Raw genomic sequence first — 6833 nt, 5'->3', positions numbered from 1 at the left:
CGTTCTGAGTTTGTGTCTTTATTAAACTGCAGCTGGCATTTTCAAATCAACCTGGCAATTTCAAATGAGAAATTAGGAACAACAACAAAAAAAAGGTGTTAAAAGAGTGCACAAGGTATGGGCATTATATGTCATTCCCATAGTGTGCAAACAGAGCAACAGAATTGCAGAAAGTAGAATAATTTTTTTTTTCCGTGCTTTAAACTGGACATTATAAATATCATTGAGATGAAAGCAACATTTCCAAAACCACCAAATACCCATTAATTCCACTGACAAAACTTGCTAAGGAGCTATATAGAGGTGTTCCATCTGTGGAGGTAGTCGTTCTTACTGCATCAAGTCAAGAAGCTCTTGCCATTGCTGCCTTTTGAAACGGATATCATCAACTTCTGTAAACATCTGGAAAATCCTGAAAGTTGCTATGAAGCAGGACAAGAGTCACTGCAGCATACACTTGCCTCTTCTCCATCTTTGCAAACACGCAAATCAAATGTATCATTACCACCTCCTCCTCCTCTTTGCTCTTCCCTTGACCAAATATGCAAACAGCCTAATGAGGACTTTTAATTGCAATAGGGCCTGATCAATATTATCATATAATGCCTTAGCATTAGCACCAGCACTGTAGCCATACTTTGGTAGGAAATTAATTTAAACAATTTATAGCCCTTTCTTATCATAAACAACTGTTACCAATCCACTTCTGAAGAGTTCCTGTTTAACTGCATTTACACTCTGAATGTCAGGGAGAAAACTACATAGACTGCCACAGCTGGAGGAAAATTCTGTTTTAATCTCTATAACTAAACACTAAATGTTTGCTGGGGGTATTTTCTCTTTGGTCTGTAGAAGGTTCCTGGGATTTAATAATAGCAGCCACTGCCAGCACACACAGACCATTTCAGGGCAGCGATTTAATCTAAATATCTAAATTGAATGCAGTTCTCTAAAGGGCATCAATATCAAGTTTAGAGACAAATAAAAGGCTTCCCATTAAATGTGGAAGTTACATTGTAAGCTCCCAATCCAATGAGTTTCCCTTAAAAAATGCAGGAAACACTGGACCTAGAAGCAGGCATTTGCTATACAAGTAGTATACAAATGTAGGTATTGGGAGGGCTTTTGGTCAATGGAGATTCCTGCCTCCATAAAAAAGACGTTTCTGTAAACCAACTACCTGAGAAAAAATCAACTGGCAGAGGTGCTGCTGTTTGCAGCAAAACTAAATATGAGCCTGGGAAGCTTTCTGTGGCTTCTCTAGTTTTGGTTCATTATTAACTTGCTGTCACCAGAACGAGGAAAAGGTGTTGCCTGTTCTACGGCATTTTTTCATTCTCTTGGGTCCATGAAATGACATGAGTCAGCTGTTTGTCAATCTAATCCTCGTTCAGGGTCACAGGAGCCATCAGTAAACGGAAAAAATGCTTAACTTAGTAGTTGGGTGACATTTTAGCAGCTGAGCTGCACAAAAGGTCACATACATAGATGACCTATTTGTTCCTCCTTTGAAATCTCTCCATCTATTAGAAGGACAAAAATGCTGAAGGTGACTGTGGCAGAGTAAGGGTGATAGAGGCTTGAGTTATATTGGCTAAGTCACCTTTGCTCTCTCTTCCTTAGGTAAACCTTCACCCAACTGGAATTCAGCTGCTCTGAAAAAACAGATAAAAAGTAACACAGGTCAGAGAATGCAATAAAGGGAAAAAAAAAAAAAAAATAACAGAAAGAAGAGAAGCAACTACTGGATATGTGGGTAAATAAAAACTAGCTTTTCTTATCCTGTTGACATTATCCTTATATATTATATATATAAATTCAAAGACAGAAATATTAACCTTTATGTCAAAATATAGCTGGCCTGGGAATAGAAAAGTGGGGTGTTTCTGCCTTTTATGCGCTGTTAAACCAGCACAGCTGACACAGATCAACCTGTGGATTCAGTCATAATTTGTAATATGCAATTGAATATTAATTCTCTGTAAGGGAACAATGAATTGTTGTAAGTGACAGTAAGTGGATCTGTAGTTATTGGGAAAGTTCAGAAAAGGGGTTCCAAAAGTTTGGAAAAGGGTTTGAAAAATAGGTTGCATGAAACCCCCAGTCAGCCTGAAAACCAGTGTTTTGTTGTCTGTTATCACAGTATCACAACAGAGACGTGTGCGTGCTTCTGGGCAGATAACTGGAGGGTGCCTATATCTAGAGTGCCTTTAACTTCCATATCTTTATGTTTGTCAGTTGTTATGCACAGAAGAGCCTTAAATGATGTATTATACAGAGACTGTTCACTAACAGTGGCTTCAGGGTGTAAAAAGCTTAATTTATTTTGATACTGTAAATCGATGAGCATCAGCAGAAGGAGATTTTGTACATATTTAACTAAATTATTTCATGTCAATCTGAACTACTGTCAAGCTTCTGGTGTGAACAAGTAACTCTCTATTTACTGTGGTGATAGAACTCTGTACAGAGCTCCAGTCAGACATATGCCCCGAGCATACACTGGTGCTTTATTTTTGTCCAGTTACCCAGAAGTATGGTTTTACTGACTTTCTTACAGAGGTGCAACTTCTATGTCAGCTTAAATAGGACTTGTGTCAGTGTAGCTGAATGCAACCCCACAGCAATTTCTTCAGTGCCGCTTGTGTATTCTAAGAAAGTGTACCTGCAGAGTTTTAATAGCCAAGGAACTTTGTTATTAATCTCTAACAAATGTCTGAAAATCAGTGTTCATTAATCCATGCTATCTGTTTGCATGTGCTTTTTTTGTAGCTCTGCACTAACAACTACCAGAACAAATCCCCCTGCTGGAATTAATGAAGGTTCCTGCTTTGATAGAGAGTTTTTGCCAGGAATTGCTATATGAATTCTAGGATAGTCGTGATCTCGCTGTACCTTGACTGTCTTTAGGAAGTCTCTAGGCCAGCCATTTTACTTTCAGGTGGAAGGCATCCATTTACAAAGCAGCATGGGAGAAGCACCAAGCTTAAAAATAAATAAGCAAACAAACAAACACATAAATTAGAGGCAGAGAAGCAAGCTGTTCTATCTTAGCTAGCATTCAAAGATGGAAGAACACTGCTTTACATTCCACTAATTGTACTGCAGATGATTTGCTTCCTGCTTGGATTGAAAGTTATTGTTTATCCAGTAGGAAACCAACCATACACAGAGACTAGCTTTTATACCACTAGTCCTGGCTTTACAGGATAAGAATATATTAGCCTATAATGTACAAAATATAAAATTTTTTATAATGATCTATGTCAACATGCTCAGAAGGAACCTTATCTTTCCAACAAGGTTAATGATTAATTCTGGAATTTTCCAGAGTTTTGATAACATTGTATTTCAAACCTGGATTGAAGCTTCCACTCCCCTGCTGTCTTTGATGATTTATGCAAGCCCTGGCTCAGTGGAGGCTATAGGTGAGGGAGGCTAGAAGCACAATGAGAGAGAAAGTCTAGCCCTCCATACTCGTAGGATGCAACCAAACCAAGCCTCCAGGCCTGAAGCCATGGGCTTACGCTGGATAACCTGTCTCTGCCTGCCCTCCAGACCAAGCACAGACTTAGGCACTGTGTAGGTGGACCAGGAATGTTGTCATGCAGCAGTGTCCCATGGTTAATATTGAAGATGCAAATCAGTCATGGATCATTTTACAGAAGGGCCTCAGCACAAGCTGCTGCAAGGGCAGGTGGTATTTATAAGCAGTGTGAACACAGACTGCATGAAGGCTCACAGTTGAATTATGCACATCTAACCCGTTCGTGGAGACACAGGGATTATGTCAAAAGCAGGCTACTCAGGGTCCTTCTCTGGCAGGGGCAATACAGGTAGCAATAAAGGGGCAATATAGGTAGGGTCTTAGGCTGGACATCTAAAAATAAGGAAGCTATTTAAAAAAAAAAAAAAAGTTTAAATTGGGCCTCTTGATTCACAATAACCTGTTACTGTGCCAATAACCCACAGTAATCTGTATTTGCTGCTATTCCTGTTTGCAGTTCGAAGAGCTTTCATGTTCAGTCAACAATGGAACAGTCTTCTACAGCCAGACCCAACCCCATGTGCTCAAACAAAATGCTAGTTTCCTTGTTTAATGATAACCTTTAAACAGGCTTGGTGGGCTTTGCAATTTAGTAATAGAACACCAGACTGTACCTCTCATCTCTGCAATTTCAGAGCAGAATTAAGAGCTAAATAAACTTTTTTTTTTTTTTTTTTAATACTTAAGGAAACCCTTCACACATAAAGTAGTATAGAGATAAATATATCAGGGTCAGTACTGCCCCTGCATCCTGCAAGCATTCAGAATAGCCTCCCCCTTCACACCCTCTTTAATTCACTATACCTGTACAATTCCACTACAGTGGGAACCTGCTAAACCCAAACCCACGTCAGTATGGCCAAAGAATTTATGGTTCATTTGCACAGGGCAGGGAGAATACTTTCAGTTGCCACACAGGGGTGAATAGTTAACATGCTGTAAATTCATACCCTGCCTTCATTTATACTAATTTTGCATGTACAGAACCCACAGAAGTAACTCAAAGCAAGAAAGTTAGCTTGCCTGGAGTGGTTCACAAAGGAAAGTTTGTCATCCACAGAACTGGCAGGAAAGGCAGATTCTACAGAGCCAGTATTTAAAGCATTAGCTCTGCAAGCTGGAAACATTCCTCAGGTGCAAAATTACAGTAATTTTCTCATTTTGTTCTCTTCAGAACATTCCTGCAGGTCTAATAATTCCAATGCTACTGAACAAACATCTACACACTGCTTTAGTGGAATAACCAACCACAGTCCTGTGGAACTTGGCCTTTCAATGAAAGCAAGATTTAAAGTTTGTTATCCTCTGCCTCCACACATCTCATAAGCCTCCTGGCAATCTTGTTTTACATAAACAATGCTATTTAAAAAATTAGAACTAATTATCTTTACAAAGATAATAAAATTACAGAATACACAGAACACATAAATTATTCTTGTTTTTCTCACTTATCTGGTCCCAAATTAGCTGCATAGATGCAATTTTACTGGCTCCTTCTGGATAGATAAGATAAGATTCACAATCTGTTTAAGAAAATTATGTAAGACTATTGCAGGTATGAATCAGCATTTTCCCCCAAAAATATGAAGCAACTTTACTGTAAGAAATACTTGGTTTTAACAAATTGAAACAGTCAGCAGTCAAAATCTTCAATGCTTATTGTTTTATTTATTTTAGGAGGAACTACTACTTCCTATACAGGATGCTTTGCAATTTCTGTTGCAATTTAGGACCCAGAGGAAAGACCATCAAGACTATTTTATTTGCCAAATGTAGCTAAGACCTCTTGCACAAAATGAAGGGGGATGGCAGAGTGAGAACTGGCCTGACAAACATTAACCCCACAGGAGTAGGGAGCTCTGTCAAGGGGTGAGTGCCTCCAGCTAGAAACAGGTGGTGTCAGCCAGTGATGAGTGAGCAGGTAGTTCAGTCTCTTCAGTACAAAGAGATCAGAAAAACCTTTGTGCATCTGCCTTGGCCAATGTCCAAAATCATTTTCTGCATAGTCAGGTGATGACCCAAGAGTTGGATCATAATACATATTTTCAGAGGACAGAAGGCAGGAATGCATTTGAAGAAACATTGCTTTCTCTGGGGTTTTCCAAAAAAAGCAGCTAGGCTTTTCTATAATGTTCTCTCCAGACATCCAGCTTCAGTCAGAGATGGACCTGGAAGGACCGAGCTGTGCAGTATGGCACAGTTTAGGACCAAATGCTATGGCCACAAGATGGTTTGGCAAGGACTCTCTACAGAAAGGCTCTTCTTGAAGTTGCATGAAACCTCCACCCTGGGCCGTGGCACCACAGGCTTGGGTACCCAGTTCAGGGCATCCCAAAGTGGATGAGGAAAGAGTGGGACTTATGAGGAGTTTAAGGATGGAAGTTGTGGAAAAGCAGCTTCTGGCGGTTTGGTTATGGAGATCTGTTCTTGGCCAGCAACCTCTGTGAGAATAAGATGTAGTGCTTAGTGATATGGTTTAGTGGAGGACTTGACTTATTAGTGTTAGGTCAGAGGTTGGACTTGGTGATCTTGGAGGTCTCTTCCAACCTAAGTGATTCTGTGATTCTGTAACAAGGAACTGTCTGCTCCTGCCACAATTGCTTGCCTGCTTATGTTACAATATGCAATAAACATACATTATGCATCAGGGAAAAAGAAATAAGGAAATGCTATTGGAGGTATACGTAACTTTTGTGCCTTTAGTCATCATTAGTCATTTGGATTTTAAAAGAAGAGTGACAATAGGAAGATCTGGACAAATTATTCTTGCGAGAGCAGCATTTTGCCTAACGTGACTCTTTTTTTACAAAAACAATAGACATTCCCTCACGGCACCACAATTAATTCAGTGCCATCCAATATCTACCCGGTGAATTGCAAATGGAACAAAGTGCCTGAACCCTTTTCTCCCAGGAAACTTCTCATTAAAAATCAACCACTTTTCGGGAGAAACATCTCAAGCATTACCAAAGGTGCTTGCACGACTACGGTAAGAAAGGTGTGCAGTTTGATAACATTGGTGGGCTAACATCACTCCCCTCAACCAACTATGGAGGAAAAGGGCTCCTAATTTAAAATAATGAGCTTCAAGCCTTAATAACTGGCTTCTATTATTTGTTGTGGTGCAGATATGTGTATATACGGATGTATATATGTGTGTATATGTGTGTATATGTGTACAAATGTAGGAACGCCCCTCCCAGGGGGACACCACCCCCGGCTCCCCTCAGGGCAGCCCGCCTCTGCCACAGCCCCGCCCCCCTCAGCCTCCCGCGGCTCAGGGGGC

Source organism: Anas acuta, chromosome 1 (genome assembly GCF_963932015.1).
Source record: "Anas acuta chromosome 1, bAnaAcu1.1, whole genome shotgun sequence".
NCBI lineage: Eukaryota > Metazoa > Chordata > Aves > Anseriformes > Anatidae > Anas > Anas acuta.
The sequence above is the reverse complement of the archived record's forward strand: the minus strand, read 5'-3'. Positions refer to the sequence as shown.